Source organism: Salvelinus namaycush, chromosome 37, assembly GCF_016432855.1.
Source record: "Salvelinus namaycush isolate Seneca chromosome 37, SaNama_1.0, whole genome shotgun sequence".
NCBI classification, from domain to species: Eukaryota; Metazoa; Chordata; class Actinopteri; order Salmoniformes; family Salmonidae; genus Salvelinus; species Salvelinus namaycush.
In genome coordinates, this window is record NC_052343.1 from 3,997,163 (window position 1) to 4,018,806 (window position 21,644).

The following is a 21,644-nucleotide window of genomic DNA, read 5'->3' on the forward strand; positions in this document are numbered from 1 at the left end:
ATTGTAGCCCTGGCACCACACTGTTAGGTCTCTAACCTTAATTCTTATACGCTGTCTCATCGTCGTCAGTGATCAGGCCTACCACCGTTGTGTCATTAGCAAACTTAATGATGGTATTGGAGTCATGCGTGGCCACACAGTCGTGGGTGAACAGGAGGGGACTAAGCACGCACCCCCTGAGGGGCCCCCGTGTTGAGGGTCAGCGTGGTTTCCTACCATCACCACCTGGGGGCAGCATGTAAGGAAGTCCAGGATCCAGTTGCAGAGGGAGGTTTTCAGTCCCAGGGTCCTTAGCTTAGGGATGAGCTTGGAGGGCACTATGGTGTTGAACGCTGAGCTGTAGTCAATGAACAGCATTCTCATGTAGGTGTTCCTTTTGTTCAGGTGGGAAAGGGCAGTGTGGAGTGCAATATAGATTGCGTTGTCTGTGGATCTGTTGGGGCGGTATGCCAATTAGAGTGGGTCCAGGGTTTTGGGATGACGGTAGTCATTTAGGCAGGTTACCTTGGTGTTCTTGGGCACAGGCACTATGGTGGTCTGCTTAAAACATGTTGATATTACAGACTCGGACAGGGAGAGGTTGAAAATGTCAGTGAAGACACTTGCCGGTTGGTCATCGCATGCTCGGAGTACACGTCCTAGTAATTCGTCTGGCCCTGTGGCCTTGTGAATGTTGACCTTACTCACATCTTACTCACATCGGCTGCAGAGAGTATGATCACACAGTCTTCTGGAACAGCTGGTCCTCTCATGCATGTTTCAGTGTTATTTGCCTTGAAGTGAGCATAGAAGTAGTTTAACTCGTCTGATAGGCTTGTGTCATTGGGCAGCTCTTGGCTATGCCTCCCTTTGTAGTCTGTAATGGCTTGCAAGCCCTGCCACGTCCGACGAGCGTCAGAGCCAGTGTAGTACGATTCGATCTTAGTCCTGTATTGATGCTTTGCCTATTTGATGGTTTGTTGGAGGGCATAGCGGGATTTCTTCTAAGCTTCCGGGTTAGAGTGCCGCTCCTTGAAAGCGGCAGCTCTAGCCTTTAGCTCAGTGAGGATGCTGTCTGTGATCCATGGCTTCTGGTTGGGGTACGCACAGTCACTGTGGGGACGACGTCATCGATGCACTTATCTATGAAGCCCATGACTGATGTGGTGTACTCCTCAATGCCATCGGAGGATTCCCGTAACATATTCCAGTCTGTCCTAGCAAAACAGTCCTGTAGCTTTGCATCTGCTTCACCTGACCACTTTTTATTGATTTAGTCACTGGTGCTCCCTGATGAAATTTATGCTTGTAAGCAGGAATCAGGAGGTTAGAATTATGGTCAGATTTGCCAAATAGAGGGTGAGGGAAAGCTTTTTATGCAACTCTGTGGGTGGAGTAAAGGTGGTCCAGACTTTTTCCCCCTGTGGTTTCACATTTAACATGCTGATAGAAATTTGGTCAAACGGAGTTAAGATACCCTGCATTAAAGTCCTCGGCTACTATGAGCGCCGCCTCTGGGTGAGTGTTTTCTTGTGTGCTTATGACAGAATACAGCTCTTAGTGCCATCCACTGACTGTGGTGGTATGTAAACAGCTACGGAAAATACAGATGAAAACTCTCTAGGTAGATAGTGTGGTCTACAGCTTATCATGAGATGCTCTACCTCAAGTGAGCAAAACTTTGAGACTTCCTTAGATATCGTGCACCATCTGTTATTTATAAAAATACATAGTCCGCAGCCCCTTGTCTTACCAAACACCACTTTTCTATCCTGCCTGCAGTGTATAACCAGCCAGCTGTATGTTGATAGTGTCGTCGTTCAGCCACGACTCCGTGAAGCATAAGATATAACAGTTTTGAATTTCCCATTGGTAGTTTAATCTTCCACGTAGGTCATCTATTTTATTCTCCAGAGATTGCACGTTTGCTAGCAGACTGGAAGGAAGTGGGGGTTCATTCGATCGCCTACGAACACTCAGAGGGCCTCCGGACCCTTTTTCTCCGCCTCCTCTTCACACAAATCACGGGGATCTGGGCCTGTTCCCGAGAAAGCAGTATATCGTTCGCGTCAGGCTTGTCAGACTCGTTAAAGGGAAAAAAGGATTCTGCCAGTCCGTGGTGAGTAATCGCAGTCCTGATGTCCAGAAGTTATTTTCCGGTCATAAGAGACGGTAGCGGCAACATTATGTACTAAATAAGTACAAAAATAAGTTACAAACAACGCAAATAAACGAACAAAAAACCAAATTGGTTGGGTGCACGTAAAATGTCTGCCTTCTTCTCCGACGCCATCTTATAATTTGGACCTGGTCTGGGAATAGCAGTATATCCTTCACATCTGACGCATTAAACAAAAAATCCTAGTTCAGATAGAGGTGAGTAGTAATTGTTCTGATGTCCAGAAGGTATTTTTGGTCATAGGAAATGATGGCGGAAACATTATGTTAAAAAAAGAGTAAAAAAACTGTGCAATAAAACACACAAAATAGCAAAATTGGTCAGGAGCCCGTAAAACGGTGGCCACCCCATCTGGCTCCCTTCTATTTAGTTAATGAAACAAACTGTTCACACCCCTCTTGTTGGTGGAGAGAAAATGTTGCAGGTTTAAAGCTTATTCTTATATATTTTGTCATGGGGTGCAGAGAACATTTTGCCGTTTTAAAGCACATTTTCTTGCAATTCTAAACATTTTGCTATGTCTCACGTATATTGATTTGAGGGACTCAAACATTACAACAAAATCTATGGGTTAAAAAACCTAGCTAAAAAACTTTAGCTGACATGGGCTAGTTGATCTGGACATTTCTGAGAAAGTTACAAATAGCTCTCTAAGGTACATAAAGATTGACAGGACAAGAGGAAAACTGATGATGCACTACCCAATTTCTAAATTGCACCTTGTGCGTTCTACTATTACAACTTTAAAGATTAAGTTGAAAGTCGGACTAAGTACCCTGGTTGGATCACTCCAAACAAAGCTGGTTACCAACATGTACTGACCAACCTGTTTACTGGGCGAGAAGTGAAATAACAAACAAGTGAAAGGCACTCAAAGTACCAGGTTAGGTTCGGATCGACTAACTGGTGGGTCAAAGGTTGGACTCAATTGAAGCCTGCCGGCAGCTACAGGCTGTTATCGACTGTCTGGTTACAGTTGATCACATGACTGTAGACTAGTGTAACATCTCATCACTGTGCTTAATCTATGAGCAATACAGTTATGGCAAGGGTATGTTCTACGGCCATTACGGCCACTACTATGGTACTAACTTAGAGGAAGATTCCAATATGAGGCCCGTATGTTTGAGGGACTACTGTCTGCTTTTATGCTTTGCTGTGTGTGTGTTTGGGTGTGTGTGCGTGTGTGTGTGGGCATGGCTAAAGATGCGTAAATGTGGCCTATTGATTTCCTCATTAGCCGCAGCCTATTAAACAGCCAGGCTACTCTGCTAATGCACTGTGAATCAACACACACTCAGTGGACTCCCGCCCTGAAGTGAAAGAACACGATCATTATCTGTGGGTTTTGACAAAGTCAAGGCTCATCGATCATTTCTTTTAAAAGGCAAGGTATGCTATTATATTTAGTTCAACGTGCTTTTACTAGGACAGCAGCTATTTTCAAAGGTAGCCATCCTTAAATTGGAATGATCAGTCAGATGTTTAAATAATACACACATAGAGCCCAGCCAACTCCACTGCAGATTAAGAAGCCCAAACTCCAGTGGTTACGCACTGTCTAGCTGTTATGGGCACCACTTGGCATTATATTTCCATGCCAATTTCCAACCGTCCACTAGGGGCAATGCAAGTGCCTTTTACGAGAGCCCTGCACGCCACATGGGCATGAAATTGAAGCCTGAACCCTAACCATGCCCACGACGACCATACCCGGTCCCCCTATGCTTCTGCCAAATTTAAGGCCAGCAGTTACTAAACTCTGTTATTATATCCATTCCATTAGCGGCTCGTCTTTATCTGTCCCCTGCTCTCTGCACTAACCCCGCTTCATGCGCTCTCTGCATGTGTGAGTATCCATAGCAACGGCTCCGCTTTGGGCTTCTCAATGACAAAATGTGAGAGACCTCTTAGCTGTTAGCTAGCTACGTTTTGTCACTCTTAACTCAAACAAAACTCACAGAACATGATTATTTCCTGTCAAATAATCTCTCCTGTCAACTCGGACAATGTTCTAGTCATATATTTGACAAGGTTGAAGCTTCAAAATTAACTTAATAATTCTTGAAAATAATACCGGTGTCGGCCCGTACCCTAGTTATGAATGAAAAAATCAGGCCCTACCCGGCCCTAACACAATGTATAGTATCGGGAACCTGTCGGGCTTGGGTCGGGTAGCAGAGCTCTACCTGTTACTAGGGGTGTGCCGATCAGCTATACTCGTATTCGTAATCGTAAATTGAATGTTGATAAATGGAGTTTGCGACTGAACGGTGTTAAAGCTGCGCTCTATCTAATTGTAATACTAGGATCAACCTACAGACCGCCCATTTCTTTACAGACAGCAGAACTATCCAGTTGAGTTATTAAGAGCAATTATTTTGAGCATTTAGAGTACATAAGAGAGTCGTGGCTAATTACAAAAAAATACTCTGATCATAATCGTATCTGGAAAATGTCCCATATCTGTTACAATACTCATTTTGTCCGACTACTCGGCACACTCCTACCTGTTATCATCTAGTAGGCTCACAACAAGCTAGGGCACTGAGGAAAGGGGTGAGGATAGGCTAAAATCATGCACTACGGCTCTGAACATTGCGGGTTCAATCCCAGTGCATGGCACTCATTTAGAATTTTGTATGTGTTTGTCTTAACCCTAACCCAACCCTTAACCCTAACCTTAATCAGTCGGAATTAATGCCTAAATGTAACCCTAATGCCTAAACTTTAAAAAAACTCGGAATAATGCCTAATGTTAAAATTGAGGTTAGTTTTGGTTTCACTTTTGTGCAGTTTGACTGATAGCTAACAGATGGCAACACACTGTAATTAAAACGGTAACACACTTCATAATCTAAATATGGCACCAAAATGTAATTAAAAGGGCAAAACACATCGTAATCTCTGTCGCCTGGAGTAACGAAAAATGTCTCCATTTGCCTTTGCCTTGCGATTCAGATTTGAGATAAGCGTGTGTCACTCAGACATTCAAGTAAATCATTCATTCATACCAATGGGAGACTTAAAGGCGCAGTAAAGTCATGTTGATGTTCATTCCTTAACAAAGGATTTCTGGGTAACAATATTGGCAGATAGTTTGAAATAAAATTATATTTTTTATTGGTCTATTAAATTATTCCCTCACATGACATCACCTGAGGAGCAAAAACTCTACCCATGCAAAACCTGTTGCTTGTACAGATTGTATTTTCTAAGTGCAGTGATCTCAGAATATCATCCTTTGTAGATTTCCATTCAAATCATAGTCTTAGATAATGGTTTCTTAGTAACTTCCACTGTTTGAAAGACAGCGCAACCTTCACTTTCCTCTTTAAGTCTCTGAAATGTCTTAATGAAGTAGATGAAGTAGATGCAGAATACTGGTAGGCCGACGCTGGAGATGAGAAGCAGATACAGGGAGTGAACATTTAATAAACAACAGACATGAAACAGAACATAAACAGGGTCTGGACAAGGGAGAAATAACGACATCAATGCTGACAAATATAGAGGGGATAATCAACAAAGTAATGGGGTACAGGTGAGTCCAATATTGCGAGCCGGCTGAGGTGTGGGAGCCTGACGAACCGGCTCAGGCGTGGGAGCCTGACGGGCCGGCTGATGCATGGCGTGGAGTGGGCGCCTGCCGAGCCCACCGAGGCAAGAAGACCTCTTGAGCCAGCTACGGCATGGAATCCCGACGAGCTAGCTGAGGCACCCCCGGTTCCATCGGCGGTTGCATCAGGACGTCACCAACCAAAACAAAAACAGAAAACTCCCTGATGCTTCCTTCAGTGGTGTCAGCATTCTGTGAGGATTGACGCTGGAGATGAGAAGCAGGTACAGGGAGTGAACATTTAATAAACAACGGACATGAAACAGAACAGGAACAGTGTCGTGACAGGGGGAAAAATAACAACATCAATGCTGACACAGGGAACAAACTGAGGAGCAGTTTGAAGGGCAATCTGGCACTCTCGAGCATCAGAGAGGGAGAGCGGGAGCAGGCGTGAGAAATATAGGTAAGCTATCCATTTTGTCCGTGATGAACTAAACTATGGACTTTTTCTGAAAACAGTGCAGAGATGTGAATGTTTACTTTCATTTCAAAACACATACAGTTGGTCCATGATACGTCCTCAGTCTGTCTTTCATTCATTTCTGGTATGAGGCATAGGCCTGCTGTTGAGCCAAACAGGGAGTTTGGGATAAAATACTGTTCAAATGTAAACCCTATCCCTGTAGGGCTATGCTTCTGCATTGAAGAAGACAGAAGATCAAGAAAGTGGGAAAAAGAGAAAGAACGGAAACAAAGGGCAAGACAGACACAGAGAGTAAAATGCAGTAGAAGAGTAAGAAAGAGGGAAAGAGTGAGACAGAGAGGGAGAGAGAGATAGAGAAGGGTCTCTTTTGGGGTGCAGTGGGGTGTGAGACAGGCCCATTGAGCCAAATCTAAGCACGGTGTCATACTGTGCATCAGCGCTCTCACCCGGGCAGCAGCAACACTGTCTACAGACACAAAGTTAACCAGTCAACTCCATTACAGTGCAGGGGGCGTGTACAGACCTGCCACACCAAAGAGACTACGCCGGCCAGCCAAGAATATTAATTGCTTTTAAATGAAGTGGAAGTCTCTTTATTGGGTGTCTGGTGTTGGTTTGTTATCGGCCCTCTGAAAAGGAGGCAGCCCTCTTTGGTCTCACCGCCTTTCAAAGTCCCATTGACTCTGAATGAGGTCATTGATCAGCAGGAGCTATATTCTTCCAATGTTTTTGGGGGGGCCCTTCCCATTTAAACATTCCTATTGTATTCTGCCTTTCAGCCCTCAAACATACTGTTTAATGTCTTATCCAACCGCAGCCATATTAGATTCTGTCCAAACCATGTCGACTTCAATTGTTTGGTGCTATTTTCAAAAGTACGTGGTGAGTTTTCTCAATTCTTAGAACAAAACTCCAAACTGGTAACACTTGAAACGCGGCAAGTCTTGTCTTCAAAACCTTTTATTGTGCGTTCATTTTGTTTGGAGACATCTTTTACCACATAATCATTGATCCAAAATATACGTTTATTGTGAAATACCATGAGGACATTGATTTAATCATCAAAACATAACATAATAATTCTGTGTCTTCTCAATGTAGTTGTTTTAACAACCAATTAATCCAATAGCAAAAAATGCAAGATACATGTTTTACAATTCCCCTGTGAATGTAATCTGCTACAGTACTACACATTACAGTACATTATACTGTTTTCACATCAGGCAATACACTTGCACTACCCATCAAAATTGACTGAAAATCTCATTTCTATCATTTCCATCCCATGTGCGATCAAAGGTGTGATCATTAAAGACATCTTTCCCAATCCTTGATGCAAAAAAAAGTATGTATTGTTCAGGTATAATTACAACATAGGTGTACTGTAATCAAATGAAACAAATTAAATGAATGAAAGAAACATAAAGTTTAGCGGGCACTAGTTTGCATCAAGCCTGTCTTTGGCCTAGGTTCTCATCGGCATCGCAGTAAAATGAATGTTGAATTAATGGAGAATCGAAGCCTGACATACTATAGGTCTGGATTGATGTCATTGTATGCCTCACCCTTGGCCTGGAGGGGGGGTGGCACCCTCATGGGGATGGTGATCCTACACATTCCACCTCTTTTGTAATCATGTACTGTATTTCACAGTATTGCATTGTACTCGTGTATTGTAGTGGTCCTGTGTTAGTAAGAGCATGGCACTAGCAACACCAGTTGCGGATTCGATTCTCACTGGAGTCACATAAATAATTATGTGGACTCACTGTTGTGGATAAAACGCCTACACGTAAATGGCATATATTACAGTACTGTATTTGCCAATGCAATTTTAGTAAAGCAGTGTGGCCCCCCCTTCCCCCATCAAAAAGACCCCAGCAATTGAATTTTGTATACATGTTTACTGCAGTGGACGCTCCTCAGAGGAGGAAAGTTGGACAAATAAAAAAATCACATAGTAAAACATTAAAAGTGATCCTTTTGAGATAAAACTATGCTAAATATATTCACGTCACCAAATAACTGATTAAAACACACTGTTTTGAAAGGTCTACAGTAGCCTCAACAGCCCTCTGTGGGGTGGCACCATGGTGTAGCCGGAGGACAGCTATTTTCAATACAAAACCTTGGAGGCTCATGGTTCTCATCCCCTTCCATAGACTTACACAGTAATTATGACGACTTCTGTAGGACGTCCTCCTACCTATCAGAGCTCTTGCAGAATGAAATGACATGTTTTCCATCAGAGAATTAATCTAGTACCGCAAGCATACGCTACAGCTAGCTAGCACTGCAGTGCATCAAATGTAGTGAGTAGTTGACTCAAAAGAGAGAAAGACAATAATTGAACAGTTTTTAACAAATTAAGGAGAAGCAGCAGAGAGAGAGATGGTTATATTTCATTGTATTTATTTTCATTTTCACTTACTTAGCTAGCTAATGAAGCTAATTTAGCCTACTCAACAACCTGTCTCAAACAGAGAGGAATGCTATTTATGTTAGTTAACTGGTTAAGGTTATCCAATACTAAAACTCTTCCATGTCAACAGGCAAAGCGTCAATACAGGACTGAGAGTGAATCGTACTACACTGGCTCCGATATGATTGTCGGATGTGGCAGGGCTTGCAAACTATTACAGATTACAAAGGAAAGCTGCGAGCTGCCCAGTGACACGAGCCTACTAGACGAGATGAATTACTTCTATGCTTGCTTCGAGGCAAGTAACACTGAAACATGCATGAGAGCATCAGCTGTTCCGGACGACTGTGTGATCACGCTCTCCATAGCCGATGTAAGTAAGACCTTTAAACAGGTCAACATTCACAAGGCCGCAGGGCCAGACGGATTACCAGGACGTGTACTCCGAGCATGCGCTGACCAACTGGCATGTGTCTTCATTGACATTTTCAACCTGTCCCTGACTGAGTCTATAATACCAACATGTTTTAAGCAGACCACCATAGTCCCTGTGCCCAAGAACACTAAGGTAACCTGCCTAAATGACTACCGACCTGTAGCACTCCCATCTGTAGCCGTGAAGTGCTTTGAAAGGCTGGTCATGGCTCACATCAACACCATTATCCTCTAAACCCCAGACCCACTCCAATTTGCATATCACCCCAACAGATACACAAATGATGCAATCTCTATTGCACTCTGCACACTGCACTCCACACTGAGGTCTCTGACCTCCTCACTATAGGCTGTCTCATCGTTGTCGGTGATCAGGCCTACCACCGTTGTGTCATCGGCAAACTTAATGATGGTGTTGGAGTCGTACCTGGCCATGCAGTCATGAGTGAACAGGGAGTACAGGAGGGGACTGAGCACGCACTCCTGAGGGGCCCCCGTGTTGAGGATCAGCGTGGCAAATGTGTTGTTACCTACCCTTACCACCTGGGGGCGGCCCGTCAGGAAGTCCAGGATCCAGTTGTAGAGGGAGTTGTTTAGTTCCAGGGTCCTTAGCTTAGTGATGAGTTTTGAGGGCACTAAGGTGTTGAAAACTTAGCTGTAGTCAATGAAAATCATTCTCACATAGATGTTCATTTTGTCCAAATGGGAGAGGGCAGAGTGGAGTGCAATAGAGATTGCATCGTCTGTGGATCTGTTGGGGCGGTATGTGAATTTTTATATTTAATTTTTTTCATTTCACCTTTATTTAACCAGGTAGGCAAGTTGAGAACAAGTTCTCATTTACAATTGCGACCTGGCCAAGATAAAGCAAAGCAGTTAGACACATACAACAACACAGAGTTACACATGGAGTAAAACAAACATACAGTCAATAATACAGTAGAAAAATAAGTCTATATACAATGTGAGCAAATTAGGTGAGATAAGGGAGGTAAAGGCAAAAGAAAGGCCATGGTGGCGAAGTAAATACAATATAGCAAGTAAAACACTGGAATTGTAGATGTGCAGTGGAAGAATGTGCAAAGTAGAGATAGAAATAATGGGGTGCAAAAGAGCAAAATAAATAAATACAGTAGGGGGAGAGGTAGTTGTTTGGGCTAAATTATAGATGGGCTATGTACAGGTGCAGTAATCTGTGAGCTGCTCTGACAGCTGTGCTTAAAGCTAGTGAGGGAGATAAGTGTTTCCAGTTTCAGAGATTTTTGTAGTTCATTCCAGTCATTGGCAGCAGAGAACTGGAAGGAGAGGCGGCCAAAGGAAGAATTGGTTTTGGGGGTGACCAGAGAGATATACCTGCTGGAGCGCGTCCTACAGGTGGGTGCTGCTATGGTGACCAGCGAGCTGAGATAAGGGGGGACTTTACCTAGCAGGGTCTTGTAGATGACCTGGAGCCAGTGGATTTGGTGATGAGTATGAAGCGAGGGCCAGCCAACGAAAGCGTACAGGTCGCAGTGGTGAGTAGTATATGGGGCTTTGGTGACAAAACGGATGGCGCTGTGATAGACTGCATCCAATTTATTGAGTAGGGTATTGGAGGCTATTTTGTAAATGACATCGCCGAAGTCGAGGATCGGTAGTATGGTCAGTTTTACAAGGGTATGTTTGGCAGCATGAGTGAAGGATGCTTTGTTGCGAATTAGGAAGCCAATTCTAGATTTAACTTTGGATTGGAGATGTTTGATGTGAGTCTGGAAGGAGAGTTTACAGTCTAACCAGACACCTAGGTATTTGTAGTTGTCCACATATTCTAAGTCAGAACCGTCCAGAGTGGTGATGTTGGACGGGCAGGCAGGTGCAGGTAGCAATCGGTTGAAGAGCATGCATTTAGTTTTACTTGTATTTAAGAGCAATTGGAGGCCACGGAAGGAGAGTTGTATGGCATTGAAGCTCGTCTGGAGGGTTGTTAACACAGTGTCCAATGAAGGGCCAGAAGTATACAGAATGGTGTCGTCTGCGTAGAGGTGGATCAGAGACTCACCAGCAGCAAGAGCGACATCATTGATGTATACAGAGAAGAAAGTCGGTCCAAGAATTGAACCCTGTGGCACCCCCATAGAGACTGCCAGAGGCCCGGACAACAGGCCCTCCGATTTGACACACTGCACTCTATCAGAAAAGCAGTTGGTGAACCAGGCGAGGCAATCATTTGAGAAACCAAGGCTATCGAGTCTGCCGATGAGGATATGGTGATAGACAGAGTCGAAAGCCTTGGCCAGGTCAATGAATACGGCTGCACAGTATTGTTTCTTATCGATGGCGGTTAGGATATCGTTTAGGACCTTGAGCGTGGCTGAGGGGCACGCATGACCAGCTTGGAAACCAGATTGCATAGAGGAGAAGGTATGGTGGGATTCTAAATGGTCGGTAATCTGTTTGTTGACTTGGCTTTCGAAGACCTTAGAGAGGCAGGGTAGGATAGATATAGGTCTGTAGCAGTTTGGGTCAAGAGGGTCCCCCCCTTTGAAGAGGGGGATGACCACAGCTGCTTTCCAATCTTTGGGAATCTCAGACGACACGAAAGAGAGGTTGAACAGGCTAGTAATAGGGGTTGCAACAATTTCGGCAGATAATTTTAGAAAGAAAGGGTCCAGATTGTCTAGCCTGGCTGATTTGTAGTGGTCCAGATTTTTCAGCTCTTTCAGAACATCAGCTGACTGGATTTGGGAGAAGGAGAAACGGGGAAGGCTTAGGCGAGTTGCTGTGGGGGGTGCAGTGCTGTTGACCGGGGTAGGGGTAGCCAGGTGGAAAGCATGTCCAGCCGTAGAAAAATGCTTATTGAAATTCTCAATTATAGTGGATTTATCGGTGGTGACAGTGTTTCCTGTCCTCAGTGCAGTGGGCAGCTGGGAGGAGGTGTTCTTATTCTCCATGGACTTTACAGTGTCCCAGAACTTTTTTGAGTTTGTGTTGCAGGAAGCAAATTTCTGCTTGAAAAACTAGCCTTGGCTTTTCTAACTGCATGTGTATATTGGTTTCTAGCTTCCCTTAAAAGTTGCATATCACGGGGGCTGTTCGATGCTAATGCAGAACGCCATAGGATGTTTTTGTGTTGGTTAAGGGCAGTCAGGTCTGGAGAGAACCAAGGGCTATATCTGTTCCTGGTTCGAAATTTCTTGAATGGGGCATGCTTATTTAAGATGGTGAGGAAGGCATTTAAAAAAATAACCAGGCATCCTCTACTGACGGGATGAGATCGATGTCCTTCCAGGATACCCCGGCCAGGTCGATTAGAATTAGAGTCGGCCCACGGTGTCTGGGCTGAGGGTGTTGATGTGAGCCATGACCAGTCTTTCAAAGCATTGCATGACTACAGATATGAGTGCTACAGGTAATTTAGAGAGGTTAGCTTGGCGTTCTTGGACTGAGAACAGGTAGAATGTTGGTCTGCTTGAAACATGTAGGTATTACAGACTGGGTCAGGGAGAGGTTGAACATGTCAGTGAAGACACTTGCCTGCTGGACAGCGCATGCTCTGTATACACGTCCTGGTAATCTGTCTGGCCCTGCGGCCTTGTGAATATTAACCTGTTTAAAGGTATTACTCACATCGGCTATGGAGATCGTGATCACAGTCGTCCGGAACAGCTGGTGCTTGGTTCAGTGTTGCTTGCCTCGAAGCGATGAAATGTAGGGTGAGATGAAGAATGAATTATCCACATTGTACACACACTGTTATGTGACTCTTGTAGAATGACCCAAGATGTAATACTCCTACACAACTTTTCAAGGGAAGATTATAAAAGCGAGCGAGAGAGCATATAAGCACCTCAGGCACATCAAATCAGGAGTCTCACAGAAACTACATTGGGTGCCAATTAATGACTGGATTGTGAACCCTGTCAATCTTGTATGTTTACATCTGTGTCGAGTCCCAAACTTGGTGGCATCTGTCTGCAATGAGACAACTAATACAACTAACTAGGGTCCATTTGCAGTTGCTACATCCCGTTTTGGACATATAAATGAATGATATGTACCCATTGATTCTTGAAGAATATAACTACAGTGCATTCGGAAAGTATTCAGACCTCTTGACTTTTTCCACATTTTGTTACGTTACAGACTTATTCTAAAATTTATAAAATTATTTCTTTCCCTCATCAATCTACACACAATACCCCATAACGACAAAGCCAAAATCGGTTTTTAGATATTTTTGCAAATTGATAAATTAAAATCAGAAATACCTTATTTACATAAGTGTTCAGACCCTTTGCTATGAGACTCAAAATTAAGCTCAGATGCATCTTGTTTCCATTGATCATCCTTGAGATGTTTCAACAACTTGATTGGAATCCACCTGTGGTAAATTCAATTGGTTGGACATGATTTGGAAAGGCACACACCTGTCTATGTAAGATCCCACAGTTGACAGTGCATGTCAAAGCAAAAACCAAGCCATGAGGTCGAAGGAATTGTCCGCAATGCTACGAGACAGGATTGTGTCGAGTCACAGATCTGGGGAAGGGTACAAAAAAATGTCTGCGGCATTGAAGGTCCCCAAGAACACAGTGGCCTCCATCATTCTTAAATGGAAGAAGTTTGCAACCACCAAGACTCTTCCTATTGCTGTCTGCCCGGCCAAACTGAGCAATCGGGGGAGAAGGGCCTTGGTCAGGGAGGTGACCAAGAACCCGATGGTCACTCTGACAGAGCTCCAGAGTTCCTCTGTGGAGATGGGAGAACCTTCCAGAAGGACAACCATCTCTGTACCACTTCACCAATCAGGCCTTTATGGTAGAGTGGGCAGACGGAAGCCACTCCTCAGTAAAAGGCACATGACAGCCCACTTGGAGTTTGCCAAAAGGCACCTAAAGGACTCTGACCATAATAAACCAGATTCTTTGGTCTGATGAAACCAAGACTGAACTCTTTAGCCTGAATGCCAAGTGTCATGTCTGGAGGCAACATGACACCATCCTTACGGTGAAGCATGGTGATAGCAGCATCATGCTGTGGGGATGTTTTTCAGCGGCAGGGACTGGGGACTACTCAGGATCGAGGGAAAAATAATCGGAGCAATGTACAGAGATCCTCGATGAAAACCTGCTCCAGAGCACTCAAGACCTCAGACTGGGGTGAAGGTTCACCTTCCAACAAGACAACAACCCTAAGCACACAGCCAAGACAAAGCAGGAGTCTCTGGAGAGACCTGAAAATATCTGTGCAGTGACACTCCCCATCCAACGTGACAGAGCTTGAGAGGCTCTGCAGAGAAGAATGGGAGAAACTCCCCAAATACAGGTGTGCCAAGCTTGTGGCATCCTACTCAAGAAGACTCGAGACTGTAATCGCTGCCAAAGGTGCTTCAACAAAGTACTGAGTAAAGAAGGTTCTGAATACTTATGTAAATGTGATATATATATATATATTTTTAATACATTTTCAGAAATTTTGAAAAACCTGTTTTTATGTGTTATTGTGTGTAGATTGATGAGGGAACAAAACGATTTAATACATTTTAGAATAAGGCTGTAAGATTACAAAATGTGGAAAATGTCAAGAGGTCTGAATACTTTCCAAATGCACTGTAAATTCCTCAGCTTAGTTCAACTGTCATACCCGTCAGAACCCAAAATATAAGCCTATTTTACTCCAATATTTGAAAAACAAACTGAATGTCAACAAATACTGTATTGCATCAAAACACTTAAAACTATAATGTTGATATCATGTACCGTATGGTCAGTCCTTGCATCCATAGGTCTGCCTATGAATTTGAGAGTGGTTACATTTCTCCCGCCCCATCGCTCAGCTTTTTACCAACACCGTGGTGGGGAGTGCCATTTGTTATTGTTTTAAGTGCAGATCGTCCCTTTAAGAGATAGAATTAGAGCTGAAAAACGTACATTCAAATGTGCGCCAAAGCTCTGAATTTGACCTATTCCCTGATAACAACCTCAACACTTTTCCATAGATCAGTTAACTCAGTGGCTAAAGTATTCCTTGGATGTTAAAGAAATAAAATCGGAACTTAAATTGAACAGTTCCCTCTATAAAAGAGTGTAAAAACCTATTCTTTTGTGTTTTTGTCTGGCCCAGAAGAAAACTGATGAGATGTTCTACAATAAATCAAATACAGTAAAATAAATCAAATACAACCATGATACCCTTAAGTAATATAACATTTACTAGGCATCAAAAATCCACTGTCCTGATATCATGATTAGGATACACACAGGTTGTGAGAGTGTACTGCTGTGTTCCCTGATCTGGCGGGTCTCATGGCCATGCAGTGTCTCTGTCCACTCCTCTGGTCCTCACTAGTCTGTCTATCTAAAGGCCTAGCGGGATAGAGAAGAGAAGAGGGTAAAGGACATTAGATTTAATTCCCTGCACCGCCTCCTTCAAGTGGGACAACCAAACAAAGCCCTGGGAGGCTGCTGTGGTAGAGATGAAGAAGAGACAGGGGTTTCAGACGACTTGAATGAGGCTATATATTAATCCTGCTAAGAAAAAAATACATGCTACAGGTTGTAAGGATTCTTTGTGGCAGTTTTTTTGTGTTGCTCTCTGTCTGGCTCCTGAAAAGGCTTTTTTCTTTTCCCATTGAAGAAATTGCCTTCTAAATACATGCTATTAGAATATTTGTATAGATGAGTAATACGGTATTAGTTGCAATTACTGGTCATCTATTAGTCCCATATAATAGACTGATTAGCCACATGGCCTTCTAACTATAGAAGAAGTAATTTGGAAGACAGCCTACCTTTGACAAGCAGAAGAAAGGCTGTCCTTTATTCCTGCCATATCTAGCTATTGTACTAAAAGACACATTATAATAGGAATACCAGAGTACCAAAGAGTGATAAAATCAATGGCACATGCATATATCATCATTTTGGTGGTTTTGTCAGTATTATTCAGAAATACAGGAGATCACAGGAAATCTGTACTCGTGAGGATAGTGCGAGGGCACTCAACAAGACCAATACATGCCACGAGACCAATACATGACGAATCGTGTAATATTCTGAAACGTGTTACAGTATATTATACTGTATACTGGATTATGCACGTACATATTATGTACATACATACTTGGGAAGTTTGAAAAATGTGTCACGTTCTTTCAAAATTGAACCCAGAAGCAGACCAGGACAAGGAGCGTAGGAAGAAGGTGAGTATTTATTTACAAGTAAATGTGAATGGGTAGATATATCCAGGTGGCGTAGCGGGCAGCGGTGGTGAATTGATGGGAGTAAATAGGTGAATCCAATGGAGTAGCGGAATCCTCCGTCGACCAGGCGTGAATGGGGTGAATGATCCGGGTGAGTAACTGAAGGCAAAACAAACGGAGGTAAGTTCAAGGCAAGCAATACGTAAACAAAAATAACAAAACAAATACTATCCAACTGGAGTCTGATACTATGGCACAACATACTGTTCATGGCTAACGATCCGGCAGGGAATGGAAGTCAGGTCAGAGCTTTTGAAGGGGAGAGATGATGATCAGGACAGGTGTGCAGATTACTGATGGGACACAGGTGCGGGTGAACATCAATCTCCCAACAAGCTAATTCGCCCGGCAACCAGACAGGGTGCGTTCCAGGACACCTGAAACACACTCCAGGACAGACACACAGGCAAACCCAGACTCAGGAAGCGGGATTCGTGACAAAATGTATAAGTAAATGTTACATTTACTTTGAAACTAACCTGCTTGTGACCTAAAAAACTGGAAACATGTTGCTTCCATACATGTGAAAGTGGTCTTTTGTCTCGGATTGTCTCAAATTCCCATTCGTGTCCTTTGTGAGTTTTCCAAGGACAGCCTTTTCTCGCTGCACTCGTTATGACAGAAACACTTGAGATGTAATAGGTTTCTTTATCATTCTTTCATTATCAAGAGCAATGTCAGCCATGTGGTCTTCTTTTCCTTCTGTTCAGCCTCTTTTCCCATTGCAAATAACACAGCTGCAATAACTGCTGAAAGTCTTCTTCGTTGGCATGTGCTCATACTGTGAGCTACCTGTGAATGTTTGTGTCTCCCTCTATGTCCTTCCCTTTGGGCTTTGAGCTTTTCTGTTAACTCAGACTGATGCAGGTTATGTTTTGGCCATGTCATAACAATTCTCTGGCCTTCTTGTGTAGACCACCAGTTCTACAGAGGAGATGCACCGCTTCTGACACAGAAGACATAGCCGCGGGAAGCAGGGGCTCTGAGCGTGCTGCCTCTGAAAAAATCTGAATGAAAAAATACTAATAAATGATATATGTTTTTTCAGATAGATTTATTTTCTTCACAGAAGTAGTGCACTGGGACTTTGTTAGTCGTGTATTAGCGGACCGATACAGCCTTCTGTCGCACGGGCAACGTCGTTAGGGCGGAGGGACTATCTTGTCAGTATATACATCATCTTTGCTCCAACTAAACTTGAAGAGGACAGTAGGCCTAACTACGTACTTACAAAAAGCATGTTTAAAAAATATTTATGTTTTATTGTTACGAGATAGGTGCAGTGTTGTTCTGATAAAGGTCTACAAATGTAAGTGAATGGCAGTATTAGACTGAAAGATATAAGGCCATTTTGTCAAACTTGTGAGGCTCTCCATGCTTATTAGTTGCTCATTCAACATATTTGCTGCTACTTCACTCAATCCCGTTTGAACAGTTTCCCTTCCTAACGCTTTTACATTCCCTGAGATCAACCAAATGTTTTTATTCATGTATACCACACTGTCCCACTAACGTGCCATAAAATCATCCTGTGTCCCGCATTTGGGTATTTTAAATGTGGTCACCCATCTTCCCGTGGCTATGCACAGAGACGTCGAGGCGAGGAGTCGGCATCTTTCTACTTCAATCGCCAGTTCTATTTGTGCTTCATCCCGCTCCTCCAGTCACCATGCAGCCCTCACAGACGCTGCTTTGACAGGCCAAATGCCACTGAACAATTTCATTTTTTTGTATCGCTGAGCACAAGCGCTGTCCTTTTCTTACTCTCTCCCTCTCACTTTTTCTACCTTGGCCTTACCCCTTTCTTGTTGTTTATTTTAATTTGGCCTGCGGGAACAGCTGGTGGTGACACTGGGGGTTGATTATGCTGTTCCTAGAGTGACATAAACAAAGGCGGCCAGAGGAAGAGTCCATTGTGCTCTGCTCTGCTGTTGACAGGCCTGCCTGTTGCACCAGCCTAGGCCGGGCCAATGCCTGGTGAGAGGGAGCAGGCCATACACACACAACACCCACACAACACAACACCCACACTCTCAACAGTATTCTACACTGAGATATAATAGTAGATACAATCGTGCCGTGTAATTTATAGGGACGATTTCCTGGACGATTTCCGAAGCCTAGTCCTGGACTACAAAGCAAGCTCATTGGAGAATCTCAATTGAAAATGTTTTTTAGTCCAGGACTAGGCTTAATCTGTGTCTGGGAAACCAGATCATGGTGTTAAATGCAATGTATAGAGTATAGAGTAATAAGACTACAGACAAAGACCCACAAACTGATCAGTACTCTACAACATCTACAATATGGCATTACCAATGTAGCAGGTCGAACTGAACCGGTTACACAGTATATAATACAATAAGGAACACGGGGAGAAAATCGAGAAAGGAAAACAAGGAGTACCACAGAGAGTCAGTCACTCAGTCAGCCAGTCAGTCAGAGGGCCCAGTTTTCAGTAATTGCTGCCAGCAAGTGAGCCACTCCATATGAATGGAAGTGCAGTAAAGCATCAGTGTCCATGATCAGTGTCTGCTCTGAGGTAATAGCCCCCCCCCCCCCCCCACCCAACCCTTCTCTAAACCTCTTGTGCAGAGTGAGAGGATGAAAGTACTGAAGGCTGGACAAAGAGAGGGAGGGAGGGTTTTTCTTCTTCCTCCGTGCTTTAATGCTGGCCGTCTATAATTACATGTAATGAGATTTTTTGTCTTGTAGCGTTACAGAGATGTTCTTGAAGTCATCCTGGAGGTTTGAATCAAGGAAAGTACTTCCCTTGGTTTGAACGAGGGGGAGCAGCACCAACGGCACACCTCTAGTCCCACTCCCAGTTCTGATCCATATGTGCTGTAATTACCCAAGTCTCATTGAAGTCTCTCTATCTGCTCTCTCAGCTGGATGAATACCATCCACCACTTCCCCATTACATAAAGTGACACTCCTAGAGATCCAACATAGTGTCCCATCTTGTCCTTATCCTCCACCACCCAGAAAACAGCTCCAACCCTCTTTTGATGTCTTTGACTGACTGCCGTAATGGGCCATCTTGGCGAGTGAATGTATGTTTTTTGTGTGTGTGTGTGTGTGTGTGTGTGTGAATGTATCTTTTTATGACTTTTGACGAGCAAAAAAGCTTGTAAAAAGCAAAAAACAAACTTCCTCCCGAGGGAAATATTGGAGTGTTCGGAATCAGATGCTGAACTATATCTAATATCTGACGTGCACATGTAACGGATGTGAAATGGCTAGCTAGTTAGCGGGTACGCGCTACTAGCGTTTCAATCAGTTACGTCACTTGCTCTGAAACCTAGAAGTAGTGTTGCCCCTTGCTCTGCAAGGGCCGCGGCCTTTGTGGAGCGATGGGTAACGATGCTTCGTGGGCGACCGTTGTTGATGTGTGCAGAGAGTCCCTGGTTCGCGCCCGAGGTCGGGGCGAGGGGACGTACTAAAGTTATACTGTTACATTGATGCTGTTGACCCGGATCACTGGTTGCTGCGGAAAAGGAGGAGGTTGAAAGGGGGGTGAGTGTAATGGATGTGAAATGGCTAGCTAGTTAGCGGGTACGCGCTACTAGCGTTTCAATCAGTTACGTCACTTGCTCTGAAACCTAGAAGTAGTGTTGCACCTTGCTCTGCAAGGGCCGTGGCTTTTGTGGAGCGATGGGTAACAACGCTTCGTGGGTGACTGTTGTTGATGTGTGCAGAGGGTCCCTGGTTCGCGCCCGTGTCGGGGCGAGGGGACGTTTTAAAGTTATACTGTAACACACACACACACACACGTGAATCACACACTCATAGCGCGCACACACAAGGATGGACACAGACGTAACCTTCGTCACCCACACTGCATTCATTGTGTTGTTTAGGAGGCCTTGGATTTTTTCTGGATGAATACCAGCATTAAATTAGCATGGAATAAATCTAAGCAGGAATCATTCTGAAAAAGGCTGAACAAATCTGAAGCAGTCTAGCCCTGTGGTAGAGCATATATGGGTGAAGAGGTACACTTGAGATTTCTAAGAACCAGAAAACCACCAGATTTCTTAGTTAAAGTGGCATTACATTAACATAGTTAGTTCATTTATACACATTGAGACTACTACCATGTTAGAGCTAGAGTGCCATTTTTAAATGAACCAAAGCACTGACTGGCAGCCTGTGAGGGCACGAGGAGGTACTCAATAGTCAGCTCTCAGGTGGGGTTTGGAAGACAGTGATTTAAGTGTGTGCGTGTGTGTGTGTGCGTGTGTGTGTTTAAGTGTACGGAGAGCAGCAGGAATAGAAAATGACCCAGTGAGCCCAGACACACGCCCTCGTCGGTCACACACACACACACACACACACACACACACACACACACACACACACACACACACACACACACACACACACACACACACACACACACACACACACACACACACACACACACACACACACACACACAGCTGTATGGGTGGGCCTGTTTGTTTCTTTTTATTGAGGGAAGTTGCATTGCGGAGCGGCTCTCGAGCCGTGGAAGAGTGTGTGCCATGTGGATCCGTTCTCAGCCTCCACTCTGCACCGGGGCTAATTTGCATTCCTTTGTGTGTGGATAAAGGACACCTATTCTGAGGACAGAGTTTACCAGCTGCCATCCAAGGCTAGTCCTTATTAGAGCCCTGCTGTTTCTCTGAGAACGCCAGCACATGTTCAACACGCGCTCCCACTCACACACAAGCAGACAGGCACACAGGCAGAGACAGACAGACCGACAGGGAACACTTATAAGCGTGCCCACGTACACACGTACACACACGTACACACACGTACACACACGTACACACACGTACACACACACACACACACACACACACACACACACACACACACACACACACACACACACACACACATATATGCACGTATTGAACACACACACACATAAATATATACACACACACACACTCACACACACACAAATGTCCACAGTGGTTGTTTGACAACGCCATTTGCCCAACCTCATCCATCTATCTGCGTTCATTCTTACCAACCACAAATGCAACTAGAAACGTTATGAGAACACAAGGGGAATATTTCACCTGAGTTCTATGTGGTTCACCTGGGTCCTAACATTATTAGCATGAGAAATCATCTGACAAAGGAAATGTTATGGTTTAATGTTCAAGGACTTTTCCCTGAAGTCCTGATAATGTTGCTTTTTGGAAATGTTTTGAGGAGCAATAGCCGTTAGCTGGGAATGTACCAACACACGCTTAGGTACCTGAACAAATGTACACGAATCCTCACATTCAAATAGAAGTAAAGGGGCATACTTTGTCCTGAAGACCTTGCTCGTCATTCAAA